A 24,338-nucleotide genomic window follows, 5' to 3' on the forward strand; every position below is an offset into this window, starting at 1 on the left:
AGGTTTCTGAACAACGCTCTACTCGTTCTTCACAGGAAACATCGGCTTCACAATCCGGTGGCGGAGACCGTGGGAAAGGAAGGGGTGCCCAAAGTCGTGAGCAACCCTGCCAGACTGACGGCAAAGGCAGGCAGGACGAGTCTGCACGTCAACGACCCCCGTTTCAGAAGAAGAAAGTTGCTGCGCTAACAGCGAGGTATGCCACAGATGGTGCGGACGCAGCTTCAGAGCCTGACATGGGCACTAACGCTGCTCGACAGCACGGCAGAAGTTACAGTAGTGCGACAAGCACTGCGTCCATATCTGGTGGCGACAGCAACTGATACGTTCATAACTGTAGAAACTGCTGACACTAGAGTGGCTCCCCCTGATAGACTATATAATATAGTCCTTTTGATTGAAGGTGACATACAACGTACGATAAAATGGATTTTTTGGGATAATCTGACCACTTCATATGATATTCTATTAGCAGAGGCTGATTGGCCCCCGGCTTTCGTTTTAGATGCTCCTAGAGGAGAGGAGGTAATCCTCCCGTCCTTCGTGCACACAGTGCCAAAGGACCAAGCTAAAAAGTTCGCCGAGGAGTGGGCTCTGGTGCTTGCACCTGTGCTGTATCATAATCAGATAGGCTGGGATAAATTGTCCCCCAGCCATGAAATTCCGTTGCGGTCCACGCCCCAGCCACAACCCCAATATCCCATGTGTCGCGAAGCAAGACCTCACGTCGCGGCTATCCTTGAACAATTGGAATATCAAGGTGTAATTGAAACTTGTGTGTCACCAATGAATAATCCTTTATTCACTGTGACGAAGCCTGATGGGTCATACCGCCTAGTTTTGGATTACCGGCATTTAAACTCTCATTGCCGGAAATGCGCAGTACAGAATACCCACAGTTCGGCTCTCGTAGATAGTCTTGTGAGAAGACGGTTTAAAACCACACTTGACATTTCCAATGGCTTTTACAGCCATAACCTGTCCTCTCTTAGTAGTGCGTGGACGGCATTTACCTCTGGTGGCGAACCGAAACATTTCAGAAGATTACCGATGGGCTATAAAAACAGCCCTGGTGTCTTCGCCGCTCGCGTGGTCTCTCTGTTAGAGAGCATAGACCCTGATGCGTACTCGTATGTGGATGATATTTATCTCACAGATGACGAGTTGGGACCGCATCTCCGTCGCGTTGATCGCATTATTGTTTTGTTTGCAGACTTCGGTTACAAATTCCACTTTGCGAAGTCTCACATTGCAGAATATACAGTGTTGTTCTTGGGATACGAACTCAACAATGAAGGTCGAGGATTGGCTCCGCACTTCCTAGAGAAATGCGCATGCCTACATGCTCCCACGACACTGAAGAAATTACAATCTCTGCTGGGTTTTCTGAATTTCGGTCGAACTTACATTCCAGATTATGCCCAGCTTATCAAGCCGCTTTATGCCTTGGTACAACCTACTTTTTCCAAATCATGTTGGCTGCCGGAGCATTCAGATATATTTCAATCATTGCAAGCTGACCTTCTTGCTTCAAAATACTTACTGACGCGTGATAACCACACTAACCTGGTAATAAGAATTGTGCCAGGCGCAGTGGGTTTCACATACTTACCGTTCAATGAGGGCGACACCGTCCCCATTGCCTACAAATCACACTTATACACTTCGGCTGAACTGCGATTTTCCGCTGTCGAGACAGTTCTGACGGCAGTACAGATGGCGATTCTGAAAGAGCGAGCGCTATCGCAAGGCAAACGCATGTTGGTGGCAACACCATATCCTGCCCTTGAGGCGGTGACGAAAGCAAGTGTACCTATTTCTAAGGCTTTGCATCCAAAGTGGATACAATGGGCCACTTCCTTGACATCGCCTGACGTCACATATATCTTTGATGCGGCACTTCAGACTCAGGAGTTTTTGCAGTATGCATTTGTTCATCCAGCTCCTCTGTCTTTGCACCCGCTCGAGGATTACCATTGTGTCATTTACACTGACGGTTCTGCGCAACCGGCTACTGGATCGAAGCATGCCTATTCAGTAGCCTGCGCAATTGTAGTCGGTACTTTCGTGAATGGTGAATTCCAATCCGATGTCGTGCATACACAGTCATTGGGTGATTGTACCGCACAGTTGGTGGAGCTTCGTGCTCTGGTGCTTGCACTAGAGTTTGCTGATCCCCGAGTCACTACTCTTATAGTGAGTGACTCATTTTATTGTGTCCAATCATACAACAACAATCTACATTTTTGGTCTCAGAATGAGTACCATGATTCCAAAGGTAGCACGATTTGGGTTTGAGTGGCAGAACTTAAAGAACATCTGCCTCTCGTGAATGTTATTCACACTCTTGGTCACCAACGAGTTGGTGTCCATGCTGTCGGCAACAGCCTAGCTGACGAGGCAGCAAAAACAGCAGTGGCGACATACTTAGTAGCAGCAGTTACAAGATCCAAAAGTAAGATCGATGATGACATCTTGGCAGCTATTGCTGCTACAGAGAAGGGAACAAAATATCCAAGAGGTTTCCCTTCTCGTTACCATTATCGCTTAAGTCCTGATAACGTCCCATTAGTGAGGATTAATGACGTTGGTGACAGATTGATTCCCAACACGGACTGCAGACCATCTTTGATATTAGCAGCTCACGAGGGCATGGCGTCCGCGCATGCCGGCATTGCAGCTACTGTATTTCTGTTACAACAACGATACTGGTGGTGCGGTTTATGTAAACAAGCGCGTGCTTATGTTCTTAATTGTGACATTTGCCAGTAGATAAAACCTTCAACTGCGGCGTGCCCACCATAAACTCAGTTGTACATATCTAATAAACCACTGGGTTGTGTTTATTTAGATCATTGCGGTCCATTTACCTCTGATACTGCGTACAAATACATCTTGGTTGCAGTGGATTTGTACGCATGTTTTCTGTGGGTGTGGCCACAAAGAAGTGCTGATGCCCGTACTGTCATCAAGGATTTGTGTGTCTTTGTTGGAAGTTTTGCATGTGGTACCTTTCATTCTGATCAGGGCCCTGCGTTCGCCTCTAAGGCGTACAAAGAAGCCATGAGAAATTTGGGGGTCCAAGTCAAATTTTCGTCTCCATACCGACCTGAGGGTAATAGTGAAGTGGAGCGGATGAACCATGACTTAAAGCAATCTTTGATTAAACAAAGAAGACTAGCTTAAGTTGACCAAAGTGATGCAGTACTCAAAGTAGTTCTGTCACAGACACCTTGTAGGTGTATTCATGAAGCCCTCACCCACCAACCTAGTTGGTGGCATGCTTCATCATCGGGCCCACCCAGTGACACCTAGTATGTCCCGGGTGTGCTACGACGCCTGATTACAGTGGAGCTGGTATATTGCTGAGAGTGCAGTGAGGTTGGGTGAATTGTGATTTAAAACGGCTTGGTGGTGGTCCCAGTACCCGAGGGTAAATTAAATTTTAATAACTGGGCCGACACCAGCTGTTAAAAGTAAGGCTACAGGACGTGTAAGGGTGGAGAGTTACTGCCCCCTGCGTCCTTCAGATGGTTAAAGCAATCTTTGACAGCCAGGATTTTAGGTACTGGCCGGAACTGGCTAGCCCACTTGTATGACGTGCAACGTGCACTTAATAATCTCCCTAGAAGGTCTCTGGGTGGGCGGACCCCATACATGATGCTCTTGGCATACAAATGTTTATCCCGGACCTTGATGGTCTACACATGGCGGCGTCAGCCACACCCTTTGACGTAGATGATCACTGCGCTGTATTGCAGAATCTTCAAGAAGCCAGAGACAGTCTAGCGAAGGAACACGTACCCTCCACATCTGATGCTGCGCTTCAGATTCCGGTAGTCGGCTGGCTACTGGTCAGTGAGAAGGTGGAGAACAAGAAGGAGTTCGGCCCCTCTTATCGTGCACCAGTTACGGTGCTTGGAGTACAGGGTACACGTACATTCATTTTACCTCCACTTCCTGGTCGAAAGGATAACAGGTACATCTCTATTGACAATGTCAAGCTACAGCGAGTGGCCGATTCTTCTTAGTATGACACCGGCAGTTTCTTGCCCTTCGATGCTGAGAAACTCTGTTGTGGCCCCAGCTTCTGACACCTTGCCTGATGTTGCCGTCAAGATGCATACAGTTACTGGTCCTTTATTGCCACCGACACCTGGTGGTCTACCTGAAGATATTGAGTATGCTTATCCTGCGGATGTTCCATTGCCTGTTTTCCAATCCACCACAGTTACCCAGTCACGATACTCTTTTGACACTAATTCAAATACTTCCATTGCCCCGTCCAAAGCTTCGATTTTTGTGGCCTGGTTCAGAAGACATTTTTTAATTCCCCCTTGGACTTACATTTGGCTGGTGCTCATATGTATTTTTTTGTTTATGTCCATTGGCTTTGTGGTAGTGTTTTTTAGACTTATCAATGGACACTACCTGAAAGAAAGATCTACTATTCGACTGATTGATGGAACTTTGGCCCCCCACTCCTCATCACATATCATGAAAAGGGACCAGACTTTTGTGAACATTACTGCCTGGCCTGTACGTGATGGGATTGCTTGGGATGCTGTAAAATTTCAAATTCATGGCCCCACTGAAGTAATCAATATGCCAAATGTATTTCGTGTTTCTATGGGTTAAGCAGAACATCCACTCGGATGATTGGGATGTACAAGCAATAGAAGCACTGTTTTCTGATTTGAAATATTATGCTGCATTTGATGCTGAGGATTTGTATTTAGATACTGCTAATTATGATGAGCAATTCTGCTATCAACATTATGGCACACATTTCCTACATAAAGCGAATACGTTTAGAAATTTTGTAAATTATACACAATGGGAACACTGTCCCGCCCCTAGGCTGGGCAGCTCCACCAAGTTAGTGGACAAATTCACATATTTTTCTGATTTCAGTGTGTCGAATCCGGCCTCCTTTTATTTTAAGGTTGCGGCTGAGTCTGCTTCTAAAGTTAGACTGACACACACTAAATTGTTGTATTCTAAGTCCTTTATGGACAAGTTGGCAATTGGAGGATATGATCTGTGGAAAGCTACTATCGATCTTAAATCGGTTTGGGGTTCTAAATCATGGCAGGTACAGGGAACAGAAGCTTTGCATCGTGCCTGCCTCATCCCGCACCACATGTTATTTTTAAATTCGTCAATTTTTCAGACCACCTGTTTTGGATTGGCTACTTCTAAAAAATTTAATTCTCACTCCATTCCGGGTCTGGGTGCTTATCCTAATTGGGGTAATCATACGGATATGTCCCTTGTCACGTTTCAGTCATACATTTCCAACACATCCTTCAATATTTCTGAATTGAATCCGGAAGGGTGGTTGGTGAGGCAAACGAGCTCAGATTCCTGTCAACATCGGTTTCTGGATTTAGCACCGGGGTATACACAAGTTCGTGTAGACCCCCGTTTTGAATCTTCTCACACTGTAACTACCTACTCAGTAGGGAAGTTATGCCAATCTTGGCTGCAACATTCCACCTTAGCATCTGTTAAACTTCATTTATCACAATTGAACGACAAAATAGATTTGAATGATTTTGTTAAGGGTCCTGCGGTTAGCAGGTCCAAAAGATGGGTATATGCTATTTACAAAGAAGTTTGGAAGCTATCACAGATTGAAGCTGCATCCAGATTAAGAGCTATTGACCAGGCCAATATGGAAAAGGTATTGGCTGTAATAGATAATAGCATTAACACCCTGTCTTCCAGAATTTATACCTTAGATAATATTGTTTCATCTGTGGTTGACATTGTGCAGGATGATTTGTCTGTTTTGTATCATGGTCAGAATCAATTGCGTTCCATTATGCAGTTTGCATGGACATTACAAACGTTAAAGGCAGGGAAAGTTCCTTGGGATTACATTAATACTTCATCTTTGTTCCTCCCTTTTAATTTAACTGCGAAACAACAATTTATGTCCATGAAAGATGCGACATATTCATTGTTCCACATTGAAAAGTTAGAACCTTTACCTTTCTCTGTTGCCGAATTAAACTCCGCTGTGTGGCTTATCAACGGGTTGATAACGTTACCATTCCTCCTGTTTAAATTCAGTTTGTGCATGAAACATTATGCCCTTGGCAGATATGAAAAACTTGGTACTGCCTTCCTGCACGAAGTTTGGTCACTCCCATTCACGTATAGATGTGTGAGAGACGGAAAAGAGGTATACTTAAAAGGTGAAGAGTGCACTTCCACTCCAGATCACTCTGTAGTGTGTAGGCACATTCAATTGCATGGTGCATGTAATGTGCACTCTCCTAATCTAGCTTGCGTCCTGAAAGGGATCCCTGTGCCAGTTATAACACCGTCTTTTACGCTGCTTGCTAACGGTAGTTATTTGCTATTAAATAATGAAAGCTTGCTTTGGCATGTTAGTGGGGATTCCCTACATAGTGACTGTATCACAGAGAGTAGTCTGCTGTAATAACGTCCTTTTCCCACCCCCATATGGACGGCTCGATGTATCCATCTGGCCTTCAATTCCAACCTTGATAGCAGAGTTCAACAAGATGAGCAGAATAAGGGCTCTATTGTCTCAAAAAGAAGTTGCGTTGACTTCGTCCCGGGAAACATTTGTCCTTCACGTAGCTAACACCTGTACCGAGGTGCAGGCGCTTTTGAATACTGATCTCCCACTTCATTTTGGGGCCCTGATTCAAACTATCTTTAATGCCTCGTCAACAAGTGGCCTGGCTTATCTTTTTTAAATTGTGGGCTCCAGCCTCGTGACCTCTTTTCAAACTATTTTTGGTGTGATCCCGGCATTTTTTCATTCTATTTTTTCCAGCGTCTTCGGAGGTCTCCCTTTGCTTCTCGCCCTCGTAGCTGGGGTACTTTTGTTGATCTGCGCAATACGCTATGGATGCACAACTTGCGTCACACGACAGCAGGTCCCGGCTGCTCCATCTTCATAACCGGATGGTTGAATGCTATGGCACTTTACCACTGGCGACCTTAAGCATTGCCTATGGATTGTCCTTCCGGTTTCCCTACTTGTGTGCAGCCGGTCTTTCGTTGCCTAGATTGTCCATTCCAATGGGCTCTGGATTTGTGCCTGTCGAACTCGGTGTCTCCTGCCCCGGATTATGATCGGCTAATGAGCCCCTTAGTGGCTCATGAGTTGGCCTGTTCTGGCGTCAGGATTATGGCCTGTGGAGCAGCACATGGAGTCCTTGGGATGTGGTAAATTTAAATTACCTAGACTTAATTTATGTGGTAAAATACAATACGAATAACTCAGTAAAAATAAGAGGCAGAATCCGTGGTATTCGAGGGTATAATAGGGAATTTATTCCTTACAAAGGAATGATGATGATGGTTCGAACCAGGCAATCGAGTTCCGTCACCACGAAGGTTCAGGAAGGGATCAGCAATACATTATTGACAGGTTATAATATATATAGTCAATGCATCACAGTAAAGACAGATGCAGGAGGCGTAACAGCTGATAAGAATACACATACGTAATAAAAGAGGCGTTACAATAGGCGTGCATAGAGGCGTATACGAAAAACGTCATTATGATGATGACACAAGTGGGTGGATCCATAAGAGAATCCTGCAAAGTCAGCAGAAATACATGGCAGAGATGCGCGCGCAGCCGCATGACGTGTGATTGACGTGTAACTAGAGGGTGAAGGGAACTTGACATTTAGCCCTACATGAGGAGACAGAAGTCTGGGATGTCAGGACAACCTAATCCTAAATCATATCTAATATCTTGTGTTTAAGGAACTATACTATCTGGAAGGAAAGGTCTTCTCGGACAAAGCCTATTCTATACTGACTGCTAGTGCGTGTACAAGCGTCTAAGTGTCTACATGAGATGCGAGGGGGCATGGGCCTATCATGGTAACGAAAGTCATGAATTACTTGCATGGAGACAGTAAGGCCGGGCCCTTTGCTCTGCAGCTGAAGGGTTGTTTACCTAAGCTACTAGACAGGAATGCATTTCTTTGAGGAGCGGAGCAGATAACTTGAAGGCTGAATACAGTTTTGGCAGGCAACAGGCCGGGCTAGGCACCGTTAGCCGCGCAGGAAGTAAGACAAAGTTCATGGATACAGATGCAGGTCCAGGCTGGAGCATTCAGAGGCAGAAGCAGGAAAAGCTCGATGGCAGAATTCAGGGCCTACCTTGCCAGAGCTGGAAAACGTGAAAAGTATACCATATAAAGACGGTGGCAAGGCATACTTAGGAGCGGAATATCTGACCCACTCATGGCAGATCTGAAAGAGAACATATTAACGTTGGACACAATTGTATTTGCGTCTTCATAGCTTGAAGTGGAGGGAACATACATGTACTTGTAGCATGTACATGGAGCCGTTGGGGTCTGGATAGGGGACACAATTGACCATAAAAATTCATATTTCCTCATTCCCTCCTTGTCCCCTATGGACCCTTCATGAAATATCGATCTTCAGGAATCCATCAATCTGTTCATGTAACATCATTTGCTCTTCTTTCTTCTTCCGGGATCTTGAATGAAAACTTGAACGTGGAATACACGATGTGGCACACAGGCCGCAAATCGCTGGTCCACATTGTAGACACAGGCAGCAACTGAATACTATGAGAAGGCCAATACCTAGGAAGGATAGGACTTTCCATCCCCAGGCTGACAACACGCTCCAGAACCAACCGGACCATGTCCAGGTCCCTGGATTCTGATGTATCTGGTTTGCAATCTTGTGAAGACGAGTTATGGCTTTATATACGGATGGCGCGTTTTCTGGGATGAAAACACAGCAACTTGATCCGATGACCCTACAAGCTCCGCCCCTATCTGCTAGGATGACGTCAAGGACAAGACGATTTTGGAGAACAACAATCCGCATCGCAGACTGCTCCTCTGTTAAGTTGCCTAGGGCAGAGGTAGTTTCATTCACTACTGCTTCAAGGGTTCTGGTTAATCTACGTATCAGTTTACTGTTTGAGACAACACCTATGTAAGGAAAGAGACCTTTATTGAAGTCTGTATATTGTTCCCATGCTGTTTCGGTGTAGTCAACAATCGGGATATCTCTCTGGGGTCTATGGTGTACTAGATTGGTATGTCTATGATAATCAGGAGGGGCTAGGAAAACAGGTGGCAGAAGGAATGCAATGTAACAGGTACCATCCCAATCTAGAGGTAGGCGTATATATGCGGTGTGACCACATATGAAGTAGGAGTGACGGGAAGCTCTAAATGTAGACTTGCCTTTATCACTGAATTCGATCACAGTAGTACATTTACTATGACCCAGGTGTACTGAACCATTCTTTCTTACACATAATTCACCTTTGACTGGTAATACGGACATAGCGGGCAAGACTAGTGCAGCTTCAGATTCAACATTCAGAATCATGAGGTTAAGTGTAAAATTACCTAATCCATATACTTCATTTTCTAGATCAGTTCCTGTTCTTTTGGGAAGTCCCTCCTTGTTGGGATAACAGGCTTTAAGCAAAACTAAGTTCAGGTTTCCCCATACCCAGTTGCTCTGGTAAACTACAGTGTTTGAATCTAAAGAGTTAATCAAACTAAACCATGCTCCACAGGAACCATTGTGTGTAAACGGGTACGGAAAGAGAGGCAGAACTCCTTTGTACTTCTGATAGGGAGGGAGTCGGCCACATATCCAACAATTTGTAGCATTGCTGGTCTGATGGGAATGATGTAACATACTAATGAATGTGTTGTTGCGCAGCGCAAATCTATAGGACAACTCATGTGGAGGTAATTCACTAAAAGAATGTTCGGCTGTAACATTGTAAGCACGCTTGAAAATAGGATAGTACATGTGCAACAGTATACTTGCAGCAATAATAAAAAGACTTAGAAAAAACATAATCAACAATGTCACTATACAGTGACTATGAAGTGATTTACAGTATGCATTTTTCTTGAGCTGTTTCTGTCTATTTCTCTCTCTCATTCGGTCTAGAGGATACATGTCAAAGACTTAATTCAACCGGTTCACCTTGGAGAGGACTTAAACAATCGAATTGTCTGACTTGCTAGATCTTAGTTTCAGTTTATAGTTTTGAGATTCGGTCTTTTCAACCAGGGGGAGTTTTGAATCAGTCTCTAGAAGGGGGCAGGGCTGAGAGTTCAGATCGGATGGTAGTCCATGAAATTTTTTGATATGACTCGAGTGTAACCAACCCTTGCGACCCTCGACCTTCACTGCTGTCCTCGTCGTTAGAAGAACCAGCTTTGGTTGTTGCCAGCGGGGCTCCAACGGGCTTCTCCTGTCGAAGTTTCGTATAAAAACTAGATCTCCAGGAACCACTTCATGGGGCTTTACCTCGGTGTTGTCGGGAAAGGCTGCAGCTACCTGTGAACGGCAAGATTGGAGTGCAGACATCAAGGAAGCAAGGTAATCTGTCAGCATATTACAATCAACATCAGTTATTTTACGAGGTATAGGCGTCCCCCACATATTTGGTGGCCTACCGAAGACCACCTCGTACGGGGATAGCCCTGTGCGAGAATGTGCTACCATTCTCATGTAAAATAGTGCAACTGGCAAGGCTACTATCCAGTCGACACCTTTCTCTCTACAGATTTTAGAAAGTCGTATTTTCAGGGTCTGATTATGACGTTCCACGAGACCTGCTGCCTCGGGATGTCGGACACAGTGGAATTTCCATTGATAGCCTAACAAGAGTGAAATGTGTTTCATTAGCTCGGATGAGAACGGCTGGCCATTATCTGAGTACACGATACGGGGCAAACCATACCGTGGGAAGAATTCACGAACTAATTGTTTGGCAGTAGTCGGGGCAGTGTAATCTGAGACGGGATACGCCTCTGTCCAACGGGAAAGAGCGCATACAACTACGAGGACATATTTGAATCCTCGACATCGTTCCATCTGGATATAATCCATCTGGAGGACTTCAAAAGGATGATCGGGAGGTTGAAATCCACCCTGCTCTACAGGTACGCCTTTACCTGGATTGAACTGACAACAAATCATACAAGTTCGGACTTTCTGTTTGGCTGCAGCTCGTAAGTGTTTGTTGAACCAAATGTGTTGAATACTGTCTAACATAGCTTTTTCTCCTAGATGTGCTGGACTATGTATTGTGTTAATGATAACTTGAACCATTGAGTCGGGGAGAAACCATATAGATTTTCCCTTCGTCATCCATCCCTGATCTGTTTGGATCCCTCCTAATTCAGTCCATTTCTTTATTTCCTCTGGTGTAGCATGTGTCTGTATGTCAATTACATCAATGGCGGGATCCTTAACTGTCATGCAGTGTGTCGGCGTCGGAACTATTGTCTTTGTCAAGTCAGTTGCATGAGTCCGATTCTGAGCTGTCTGCTTAGCTGTTCGGTCTGCTAGGTCGTTACCCTGGGAAATGATATCGGTGACCTTTGTATGGGCTTTACACTTCATGATAGATATTGAAGTAGGTAGATGTATTGCATCTAACAGAGCTTGAATGAGGGGACCGTGTTGAATGTTGGCACCATGAGAAGTCAAATAACCTCTCTCTCGCCAAAGGACTCCGAAGTCGTGTACAACTCCGAAAGCATAACGTGAATCTGTGTATATGTTAACTTTTCTATTCTTGGCTTGAATACAAGCTTGTGTTAGAGCAATAAGTTCTGCTGCTTGAGCTGATAATGTGTCAATACAATTTGTTTCAATGACTTCGGTGTCTGTCGTGACTGCATAAGCGGCCACTAACTCTCCTGTACTTGTTCTCATACATGAACCATCTACATAAAGTGTCAGGTCTGGGTCTGGTAATGGGACGTCTGTCAAGTCTTGTCTGGGTTTCGTCGTAATAGTGATGACTTCAATACAATCATGTGCCAGTGGGTCTGTTCCACTTAATGGCAAAAGTGTGGCAGGATTTAATGTACTACAACGTCTGATTTCTATGTGTGGCTGAAACAATGTGAGTTCGTAACCTGTCAGTCGTGCTATAGTCAAGTGTTGTGTTTGTGTCCGGTTCAAGAGAACCTCTACTGCGTGTGGTACTTGTACTGTCAATTTATGTCCTAATACTATGGAATCGCTTTGTCTGATCGCTAGAGCTGTTGCTGCAACTGATTTCAGACACGCAGGAAGAGCTTGAGCTACGGGATCTAACGTGCTAGAAAAGTAAGCACATGGCTTGTGTGATCCTGCTTCTTCCTGTGTGAGTACTGCCAAAGCAGTACCTTCACGTTCTGTAACAAAGAGTGTAAAAGGCTTACTGTAACATGGTGTCGCTAAAACAGGTGCTTGGCACAAAGCTTTCTTTAAGTCTTCAAAAGCTTGTGTATGTTCTGGAGTCCAAGGGAGGACAGTCGAAGTCGCTGCCTCCTGGGTTGTCAACTGAATGAGTGGTTTTGCTAGAAATGCATATTGGGGAATCCACTGCCTGCAGTACGAAGTGAGGCCTATAAAGGCCCGTACCTCCTTTTGTGTCTTGGGTTGTGACATGTTTACAATTAACTGGATGCGGTCAGGTGTGAGCTGTCTCCCCCATTTGGACAGCATGTGCCCTAGGTACACAACTTGCTGGGCACAGAATTGCAGCTTCGAAGGGGACACCTTGTGCCCCTTGTTGGCTAGAAAATGTAAAACCGTCAGTGATGCTTTTTCACATTCGGGTTCGCTTCGGGCGGTGATCAGCAGATCATCGACATACTGAAGCAGTGCAGTGTTAACGGGCATGTGGATACTGTCAAGTTGTCTTTTCAGTGCTTGGCTGTAGATGCTAGGACTTTCTGTAAATCCTTGAGGTGCGCGTGCGAATTTAAAACTTCGTCCATTTAAACTGAATCCGAACAAATATTGGCTTTCCGGATCAATTGGGACGCTGAAGAAGGCGTTCTTGAGGTCAATTACAGTAAAGAACGTTGCCTCTGAATCAATAGCTGTCAGTAATGAAGAGATATCTGGGACCACGGGATATTGTGGTACAATGCATTTGTTCAATTCGCGCAGATCAATAACTAATCGATATACGGGGGGTGCTTTTGGATCAGTTCGTTTAAGAATCGGAATGATCGGAGAATTACATACATTGGAGTCGGTTTCTACAACCACTCCTTGTGCAATGAGCTCGTCAATGATTTGCAGTAAAGCCACTACAGCATCTGGCGGTAACTTGTATTGTCTCATTCGTGGTAATACCACTCCTGTTTTGAGTGTGACTCGATATGGTGTAATGTGCATACAACCTACATCAGTGGGGCCTTGTGCCCATAAATGTGCAGGTAGATTCTGTAACCGGTGATCCATGTCTCTTGACATGTAGTGACCTTTAAAGTCACGCAAAAATAGTCGTACTCCGTCCGGAGAACAACATATTATAGCTCCTAGAGCTTTCAATGTTTTTATACCTAACAAGTTTTCTGGACATGATTTTGTAAGCAATAGGTCTGTAGTCCGTGTCAATGGACCAACTGTAAATGCAAGCGGTTGCGATACTTCGTTGTGGTAAATATTTAAATTACCTGTACTATTTTTTATGCGGTAAAGTCTAGTAAGAATAACTCAGTCAAAATAAGAGGCAGAATCCGTGGTATTAGAGGTTCTGAAAAGGACTTTATTCCTTACAAAGGAATTATGGTTCGAACCAGGCAATCATATTCCATCACCACGAAGGTTCAGGAAGGGATAGGCAATACATTATTGACAAGTAACGATATATATATATGAAAAGCATTGCATTAAGACAGATGCAGGAGGCGTAACAGCTGATAATACAGATAAGAATACACATACGTAATGAAAATAGGCGTAATAATAGGCGTATACTAGAAACGTCATTTAAAATGATGTCACAAGTGGGTGGATCCATAAGAGAATCCTGCAGTGTCAGCAGAAATATATGGCAGAGATGCGCGCGCAGCCGCATGACGTGTGATTGACGTGCAACTAGAGGGTGAAGGGGAATTGACATTTAGCTCTACATGTGGAGACAGAAGTCTGGGGGGTCAGGTCAACCTAATCCCAAATCGTATCTAATATCTTTGTTTAAGGAACTGTTTTATCCAAAAGGAAAGGTCTCTCGGACGGAATCTATTCTATACTGACTGTTAGTGCATGTACAAGCGTCTATGTGTCTACATGAGATGCGAGGGGGCAGGAATCTTCCATGGTAACAGGGGCTATGAATTACTTGCATAAAGACAGCGAGGCCGGGCCCTTTGCTCGGTAGCTGGAAGGATGTTTACCTAAACTACTAGACAGGAATGCATTGGATGAGGAGCGGAGCAGATAACTTGAAGGCTGAATACAGTTTTTGGCAGGCAACAGGCCGCGTCAGGCACCGTTAGCCGCGCAGGGAGTAGGACAAAGTTCATGGATACGGATGCAGGTCCAAGCTGGAGCATTTCAGAGGCAGAAGCAGGAAAAGGCTTGATGGCAGAATTCAGGGCCTACTCGCCTGAACTGTAAAACATGAAAGGTGAACCATATAAAGTCGGTGGCCAATCATACTTAGGAATGGAATATTCGACCCATTCATGGCGGATCTGAAAGAGGACATGTTGACGTTGGACGCACATGTATTTGCGTCTTCATAGCTGGAACTGGAGGGAACATACATGTACTTGTAGCATGTACATGGAGCCGTTGGGGTCTAAGATAGGGGACATAACTGATCATAAAATTCATATTTCCTCATTCCCTCCTTGTCCCCTACGGACCCTTCATGAAATATCCATCTTCATCAATCCATCAATCTGTTCATATAGCATCATTTGTTCTTCTTTCTTCTTCCGGGATCTTGAATGAAAATTTGAAGGCGGGATACACGATGTGGCACACAGACCACAAATCGCTGGCCCACATTGTAGACACAAGCAGCAACTGAATAGTATGAGAAAGCCAATACCTAGGAAGGATAGGATCCTCCATCCCCAGGCTGACAACACGCTCCAGAACCAACCGGACCAAGTCCAGGTGCCTGGATTCTGGTGTATCTGGCTTACGATCTTATGAAGTCGAGTTATGGCTTTATATACTGACGGCGCGTTTTCTGGTATGAAAACACAGCAACTTGATCCGATGACCCTACAAGCTCCGCCCCTATCGGCCAGAATGACGTCAAGGACAAGACGATTTTGAAGAACAACAATCCGCATCGCAGACTGCTCCTCTGTTAAGTTGCCTAAGGCGGAAGTAGTTTCATTCACTACTGCTTCAAGGGTTCTAGTTAATCTACGTATCAGCTTACTATTAGTGACTGTGCCTATGTAGGGAAAGAAACCTTTATTGAAATCTGTATATTGCTCCCATGCTGTTTCAGTGTAGTCGACAATCGGGAGATCTCTCTGCTGTCTATTGTGTACTAAATGGGTATTCCTATGGTAATCAGGCGGGGCTAGGAAAACAGGTGGCAGAAGGAATGCAATGTAACAGGTACCATCCCAATCTAGGGGTAGGCGTATGTATGCGGTGTGACCACAGATGAAGTAGGAGTGACGAGAAGCTCTAAATGTAGACTTGCCTTTATCACTGAATTCTATTACAGTGGTACATTTACTATGGCCCATGTGTATTGAACCATTCTTTCTTACACATAATTCGCCTCTAACTGGAAATACTGACATAGCGGGCAAGATTGGTGTAGCTTCGGATTCAACATTCAGGATCATGAGATTAAGTGTAAAGTTACCTAATCCATATACTTCATTTTCTAGATCAGTTCCTGTTCTTTTGGGAAGTCCCTCCTTGTTAGGGTAGCAGACTTTAAGTAAAACTAGGTTCAGGTTTCCCCAAACCCAGTTGTCTTGATAAACTACTGAATTTGAATCTAGGGAATTAATCAAACTAAACCATGCTCCACAGGAGCCATTGTGTGTGAATGGATACGGAAAGAGGGGCAGAACTCCCCTGTATTTCTGATAGGGAGGGAGTCGGCCACATATCCAACAATTTGTAGCATTGCTGGTCTGATGAGAATGATGTAACATACTAATGAATGTATTGTTGCGCAGCGCAAATCTATAGGACAACTCATGCGGGGGTAATTCGCTAAAAGAATGTTCGGCAGTAGCATTGAAAGCACGCTTAGAAATAGGGTAATACATGTGTAATAATATACTGGCAATAATAATCAGAAGACTTAGAGAAAACATAATTAATAATGTCACTATGCAGTGACTACGAAGTGATTTACAGTACGCATGTTTCTTGAGCTGTTTCTGTCTATTTCTCTCTCTATTTCGGTCTAGAGGATACATGTCAGAGACAAATTCAACCGATTCACCTTGGAGAGGACTTAAACAATCAAATTGTCTGACTTGCTAGACCTTAGTTTCAGTTTATAATTCTCCTTTTCTGGCTTATCAACCAGGGGGAGTTTTGAGTCAGTCTGTGAGGAAATGCAGGGCTGAAAGTTCAAGTCGGATGGTAGTCCATGAAATTTTTTGATATGGCTCGAGTGCAACCACCCTTTGCGTCCCTCAATCTTCACGGCTGTCTTTGTGGTCAATAAGACGAGCTTGGGCGACTGCCAGCGAGGCTCCAGCGGGTTCCTTCTGTCGAAGTTCCTTACAAGCACAAGGTCCCCCGGAACCACGTCATGGGGCTTCACCTCAGTGTTATCGGGAAAAGCTGCAGCTACCTGTGAACGACAAGATTGTAGTGCAGACATCAAGGAAGCCAGGTAATCTGTCAGCATATTACAATCAACATCAGTGATTTTACGAGGTACAGGCGTCCCCCACATATTTGGTGGTCTACCGAAGATCACCTCATACGGGGATAGCCCTGTTCGAGAGTGTGCTACCATTCTCATGTAAAAGAGCGCAACTGGCAAAGCTACTATCCAGTCGACACCTTTTTCTCTACATACTTTGGACAGTCTAATTTTCAGAGTTTGATTATGTCGCTCCACGAGACCTGCTGCCTCGGGATGTCGGACGCAGTGGAATTTCCATTGATAGCCTAACAGAAGTGAAACATGTTTCATTAGCTCGGATGAGAATGGCTGGCCATTATCTGAGTACACGACACGGGGCAAACCATACCGTGGGAAGAATTCTCGAACTAACTGTTTGGCAGTAGTCGGGGCAGTGTAATCTGAGACGGGATATGCCTCTGTCCACCGGGAAAGAGCGCATACAACTACGAGGACATATTTGAAACCTCGACATCGTTCCATCTGGATATAATCCATCTGGAGGACTTCAAAAGGGTGATCGGGGGGTTGAAATCCACCCTGTTCTACAGGTACGCCTTTTCCTGGATTGAACTGACAACAAATCATGCAGGTACGTACTTTCTGTTTAGCTGCTGCTCGCAAGTGTTTATTGAACCAAATGTGTTGAATACTGTCTAGCATAGCTTTCTCTCCTAGGTGCGCTGGACTATGTATTGTGTTAATGATGACTTGAACCATGGAGTCGGGGAGAAACCATATAGATTTTCCCTTCGTCATCCATCCTTGATCCGTTTGGATCCCTCCTAATTCAGTCCATCTCTTTATTTCTTCTGGTGTGGCATGTGTCTGTATGTCAATTACATCAAGGGTGGGATCCTTAACTGTCATGCAGTGTGTTGGTGTCGGAACTATTGTCTTTGTCGTGTCAGTTGTATGAGTCTGATTCTGAGCAGTCTGTTTAGCTGTTCTGTCAGCTAGGTCGTTACCCTGAGAAATAATGTCAGTCACTTTTGTATGGGCTTTACACTTCATAATCGATATTGCAGTCGGCAGATGTATTGCATCTAACAGAGCTTGAATAAGGGGACCGTGCTGGATGTGGGCACCGTGAGAAGTTAAATAACCTCTCTCTCGCCAAAGCACGCCGAAGTCATGGACGACTCCGAATGCATAACGTGAATCTGTGTATATGTTGACTTTCTTATTTTTGGCTTGAATACAGGCTTGTGTCAGAGCGATGAGCTCTGCTGCTTGAGCTGACAAGGTATCAATACAATTTGTTTCAATAACTTCAGTGTCTGTTGTGACTGCATAAGCGGCCACTAACTCTCCTGTATTTGTTCTCATGCATGAACCATCTACATACAATGTCAGGTCTGGATCTGATAATGGGATATCTGTCAAGTCTTGTCTGGGTTTCGTCGTAATAGTAATAACTTCAATACAATCATGTGCCAATGGGTCTGTTCCACTTAATGGCAAAAGTGTGGCAGGATTTAATGTACTACAACGTCTGATTTCTATGTGTGGCTGGAACAATGTCAATTCATAACCCGTCAGTCTTGCTATAGTCAAGTGTTGTGTTTGGGTCCGGTTCAAGAGAACCTCTACTACGTGTGGTACTTGTACTGTCAATTGATGTCCTAACACTATGGCATCGCTTTGTCTGATTGCTAAAGCTGTTGCTGCGACTGATTTCAGGCACGCAGGAAGAGCCTGAGCTACGGGATCTAATGTACTAGAAAAATAAGCACATGGCTTGTGTGATCCTGCTTGTTCCTGCGTGAGTACTGACAAAGCAGTACCTTCACGTTCTGTAACAAAGAGTGTAAAACGTTTGCTGTAACATGGTGTTGCTAAAACAGGTGCTTGACATAAAGCTTTCTTTAAGCTTTCAAAAGCTTGCGTATGTTCCTGAGTCCAAGGGAGGACAGTCGATGTCGCTGCCTTCTGTGTTGTCAACTGAATGAGTGGTTTTGCTAGAAATGCATATTGAGGGATCCACTGCCTACAGTACGAAGTGAGGCCTATGAATGCCCGTACCTCCTTTTGTGTCTTGGGTGGCGGCATGTTAACAATTAACTGGATACGGTCGGGTGTAAGCTGTCTTCCCCCCTTGGACAGCAAGTGCCCAAGGTACACAACTTGCTGGACACAGAATTGCAGCTTCGAAGGGGACACTTTGTGCCCCTTGTCGGCTAAGAAATGTAAAACCGTCAGTGATGCTTTTTCACATTCAGGTTCGCTTCGGGCGGTGATCAGCAGATCATCGACGTATTGAAGCAGGGCAGTGTTAGCTGGCATGTGGATACTGTCAAGTTCTCTTTTCAGTGCTTGGCTATAGATGCTGGGGCTTTCTGTGAATCCTTGAGGTGCGCGTGCGAATTTAAAATTTCGTCCATTTAAACTGAATCCGAACAAATATTGGCTTTCCGGATCGATTGGGACGCTAAAGAAAGCGTTCTTGAGATCAATTACAGTAAAGAACGTTGCTTCTGAATCTATGGCTGTTAGCAATGAAGAGATATCTGGGACCACGGGGTATTGTGGTACAATGCATTTATTTAATTCTCGCAGATCAATAACTAATCGATATACTGGTGGTGCTTTTGGATCAGTTCGTTTAAGAATCGGAATTATCGGGGAATTACATACATTGGAGTCGGTTTCCACAACCACTCCTTGTGCAATGAGCTCGTCAATGATTTGCAGTAAAGCCACAACAGCATCTGGGGGTAACTTGTATTGTCGTATTCGTGGTAGTACCACTCCTGTTTTGAGTGTGACTCGATATGGTGTAATGTGCATACAACCTACATCAGTGGGGCCTTGCGCCCACAAATGTGCAGGTAGATTCTGTAACCGGTGATCCATGTCTCTAGACACGTAGTGACCTTTAAAGTCACGCAAAAATAATCGTACTCCTTCCGGAGAACAACATATTATAGCTCCTAGAGCTTTCAATGTTTTTATACCTAACAAGTTTTCTGGACATGATTTCGTAAGCAATAGATCTGTAGTCCGTGTTAATGGACCGACTGTGAATGCAAGTGGTTGCGATACTTCGTTAATAGTGGGCTTTCCTGAAAAACCAAGGGAAATATTTTGTGAGCCTGAGAGGGGTGCCCCTGGGACTTCGCTGTGACTGATAGTTGTTCTGCTTGCCCCTGTATCGAGTAGAAACTTTCGGTCTTTCCCTAATACTTGACTCTACACATAGGGACCCTCTTGGTCTACAGGAACCTCAATAAGGGGTAAGCCAACTTCCCTCTCTAGGCTATTTCATGTGTAGCGCTGATACTCTGGGTAGTCATTTTGTGCATACTGGTACATCTGTTGTGTCGTGTTTTGTGTTGCAGCAATAGGCTGTGGCTGTTGTTGTGGTTGTTGTTGTGGTTGTGGTGCGGTCTGTTGTGGAACTGGCATAGGTTGCGCATGCTGAGGGACTTGTTGTTGGATCTGATCCTGTCTAGGCGGACGTGGTCTCTCCTTCGTTATCTGTACAAAAAGAAGGAGGGAGGGGGGGGACCGGGAGCTAGTTATGGTCCAGTGTCTGTGCTCCGAGTTATATCTATAGTATTCAAATGGAGACACTGTTCCTGAAGAGACAAAGGGAGGAAAGAAACGAAAAGGTCTAGGCTAATATTAGGCCCAACTATCTAAGGATAGGGGGGCACTCCTTAGTTTCTCATGTTGCCCTCACACACCCCGAAGGATGTCATGCTTCATCATTGGGCGTTTGCTCCTCGTCGGGCCGGCGCTGCAATGCCCTACGGGTCCCCCGAAGGGTCACTTTAGCGGAGATCTTTTTGAGAAAACGCCGTTTGGTGCATGCGGGTGTGTGGTTTGGGTCCTAATAAACAAGAGCTGCGTGGTGGTGAAGTGTGTTTGTGAAGTGGTATCCTAAAAATGTCTAAGGGTTACTGAGATAAATTTTAATGTGAATAGCACCCTTGACATAATAAAAGACCCGTAGGTCGGGTGTTACCTTATCGAAAATAATGTATCGATGGGTAACTTATGTGTGGTCAAGCGGTCGACATGTTTCGCGCCCCAACGGTCCAGAAAGGATCCCTGGCGCTTCTTCAGGACCAAAAAAAGAACGTAAAAGTGAGTGTGTTCTAAGGGATACTACCCTCAGTTTACTATCCGGGCGAACACTCCGTAGTAGCACTGCTCTCAGTGTGAGAGTCAGGTCGCACCAGGATAGACAGCCTAGGAGAACAAAGAAAAAAGAAGAGAGGAGAACAACCTACTTATTAAAGACTGTTCACCTTGTCAAGATGTTCAGAAAAAAGAGTGCAGCATCAGAGTATATACAATATATACAACATGGGGATGTCACCTCCGCCCTCGGGTGGTGGCGTAATGGGGTCTCAACGGTAGGCTGACATGTGCCTAGGCCAGGAAAAGAGGGGGGGGCCTGGGAAAGAGACAGTCCGTCGCCGACCGGAGTCACCCATATATGCAGGCACTCACCGTGGTAGAGGTAGAACCAACCGTCCACAAACTCAAGTGGCGTATGCTCTATGGGTCTTTCATAACGATTCTTACTTTGAAATGTTCCAAACACTCACCTAAAGGCACGGAGAAAAGTGCTCCACAGATTAGGGGACGAGCGTACACACCTTCTAGTGCTGTAAACAAAGGAGTAAATAACAGGCAGCTGCTAGTCAGTCCAACTCCTCATGAATACAAGCTGGTCTGGGCGGTCTAGTATGCTGTATTTAAATTAATAAACACTTTCCTGAATGCTCAAAAGAGCGTTGTTTACTCACAGTTTAGCTCCGGCGTGGCCTCTGTAACACCTACCCCAGTCGTCCTCCTACCTGGAATGGAGCCGTAGATGGTTGCGCTATTCTTAAATACTGCCCGAGTTGACTTAATTAGGGCGGGCGCTGTGTCCGGTCTACAAATGGGGAGCAGCTGTGTTCTCGCTTGTGTCTGTCAGCCGCGCATGCGCAGAGTGTGGACAGCTGAGCTTGGCGCCTGCGTGTATCTAGAGAACGTGGTGCCGGCTTACGTCTAGTTATTGCCATGGTAATGTGTCATTAAAGCACTAAGAGTTATAACTAAACGGCTAAATAGTGCTCCTAAGCTATTTACCAGGTATCGGAAAGACCCATCCAGTGTCAAAAAAAAGAACGGTAAATGTATACGTGACTCGTCTAATTGTAAGTGTCTCAGGGGGCTCAAGTGAGCTCGAGCGAGATAATGATAGAGTACGTGCGTCTAGGGGGGAACGGAAGAGCCCATCTGGTGTGATAAACGGGCGTTTACAAGTATGGGTGACTCGTATAACTACAAGCGGCTCATGGTACCCTCCACGTGATGTCAATGGTGGACTCGGGGGAGAGTTTATGATAGAATCCATAAGTTCAAGAGGGGGTCAAGGGAGGTTGGGGTAAACGAAGATCAGAGGGGAGTTTAATTCTGTGGCAAGTGGTCCAGAGAAACCTAATCTTGATCCTCTCATCTCATAATGATGCTCGTAGAGGAGAGGGGGGGGACCCTAGGCATGGATGTTGTGCCGTGGGACCTCATAGTAAGGTAATCATGGATGCAAGTGCTGATTATGTTGTCAGACCCTTATGTTAGGTTATAGTTCAGTCCATGGTATATCGTCGTTCAGGCCAATCTCATTGGTCCGGAGGCGGTGTACCCAGCGTTGTTCTCTACGTAGAAGGGTGTTATTGTTCCAATGTTGATTGTTTTCCAAAATTGTCCACTTGATGTCGTCACATGTATGTCCTTTTTCCATAAAATGATTAGTAAGTCTGGTTGCTGATCTCCCCCGTCGGATCGTGCTTCTGTGTTCGCCTATCCTGAGTTTCACCTGTCTCGTGGTCATCCCCACGTAGCGCAGTGTACAGGGGCAGGTGATCAGGTACACACAGTTTTTTGTGTTGCAATTAGTGTGGTTCCGTTGCTCCCACCTGATTTTGTCCAGCTCCAAGTATGTAGTGTGTTTGGTCATGGGACATACATTGCAGTTGCCACATGGATAGTGGCCTTTGACAGCAGGGAGGGACCATAGGGTGGGTTCCTGCCGTATGGTCTTCACGCGTGGTCTCGTGTTGATCAGTTGGTCCCGTAGGTTGGTTGTCCTCTTGAAAGCAAATCTGGGGCGCCCCAGCGTGAGATTACCTGTATTCAGAATTCTCCAGTTATGGTTCACGATGTTCTTTATTTGGTTAGACAGAGGCGTGAAGGTAGTGACACAGGTGATGGTATTGTCAACTTCCTTTGTCTTTTCTTCCAGGAGTGCCTGGCGGTTGTTGTTCCTGGCTCGTTTGTAAGCACGTTGTATGACCCTGTTTGGGTAATGTCTTTCTTTCAGATTAGATGTTAGGGAGTTAGCTTGAATGTCATATTCCTGGGTGTCACTGCAATTCCTGCGGATCCGCAGGAACTGTCCAAAGGGCAAGTTTTCCCTCAGTGCTTTGGGGTGATGACTGTGAAAATCAAGAAGACTGTTGCAATCAGTCATTTTCTTGTAGATGGTCGTGTTGAGTTTACCCCTCTCGAGGGTGATGAGAAGATCCAGAAAAGGAATCTCCTTAGTACTCTCCGTTTTAGTAAAACGGAGGTGAGGGTTCAGGTTGTTAATCCATGTATAGAATTCTTGGCAGGTCTCCGTACCACCCTTCCATAGGATGAGTACATCATCGATGTAACGTTTCCATGTGATCATGTTCTTTCTGTAGGGGTTATTCGCAGTGAAGATGTTCATAGCCTCAAAATGCGCCATGTACAGCCCTGCTAGGCTCGGCGCGAATGTGCTCCCCATGCTGGTCCCTTGTATCTGGTGGTAAATGGTGGTTTTATACATAAAGAAGTTGTTCTTCAGGGCCAGCATGATCAGTTCCGTGATGAAGCTCGCAGGGGTGTTGGTAGATAATTCTGTTTCGAGTAGGAGTTGTTCCACTACTTCGATTGTTGCATCTTGTGGAATGTTAGTGTATAATGCCTCTACGTCTAGAGTTAGGAGGAGGTCAATGGGCTCAGTATTGTTCTCGTTGATCTCTTGAATCAGGTTCAAGACGTCCCTGGTGTCTTTAAGGTACGCCGGAGTTGCTTGTACCATAGGACGGAGGAAAAAGTCACTGAATTTGCTCAGGGGTTCCAATAGCGAACCTATCCCAGAGACGATAGGTCGTCCTGGTGGTGGAATGATACCCTTGTGTATTTTGGGTAGTAGGTAGAAGTACGGCATCCTGGGGTTCTCGTTGATGAGGAATGCCGCCTCGTGGGCAGTGATCCAACCCTCATTAGTAGCTTCGTTTATCAGGATACGTATCCCTGATAGAAGTCTCTCAGTGGGATCAGTCTCCAACTTCTTGTAGTATTCGGATCTCCCGAGTTGTTTGACACATTCTCTTTCGTAATCCTCTACTGAGAGGATGACAGTGGCTCCTCCCTTATCCGCCGGTTTGATAATGATGGCTTCATCTTCGGTGAGTGAGTGTACTGCCTCACGAAGTTTCTTAGGTAAATTGTTAAAGACATGCCGGCTTCTCAGTTTGTTTGCCTCCTTCAGAACTGCTTTTTCAAACGTCAGTACTTCACTTGGAACCATACCCGCTGATGGAGTGAACTTGGAGGGTGGTCTTAGTCCGGTGTCCTGGCGGTCAGGGGTGGGGTTGTTGTTAAAAAAGGATTTGATACGGATCTTACGGAAGAGTTGTTGTAGTTCCTCATT

Source organism: Triturus cristatus, chromosome 6, assembly GCF_964204655.1.
Source record: "Triturus cristatus chromosome 6, aTriCri1.1, whole genome shotgun sequence".
Lineage (NCBI taxonomy): Eukaryota > Metazoa > Chordata > Amphibia > Caudata > Salamandridae > Triturus > Triturus cristatus.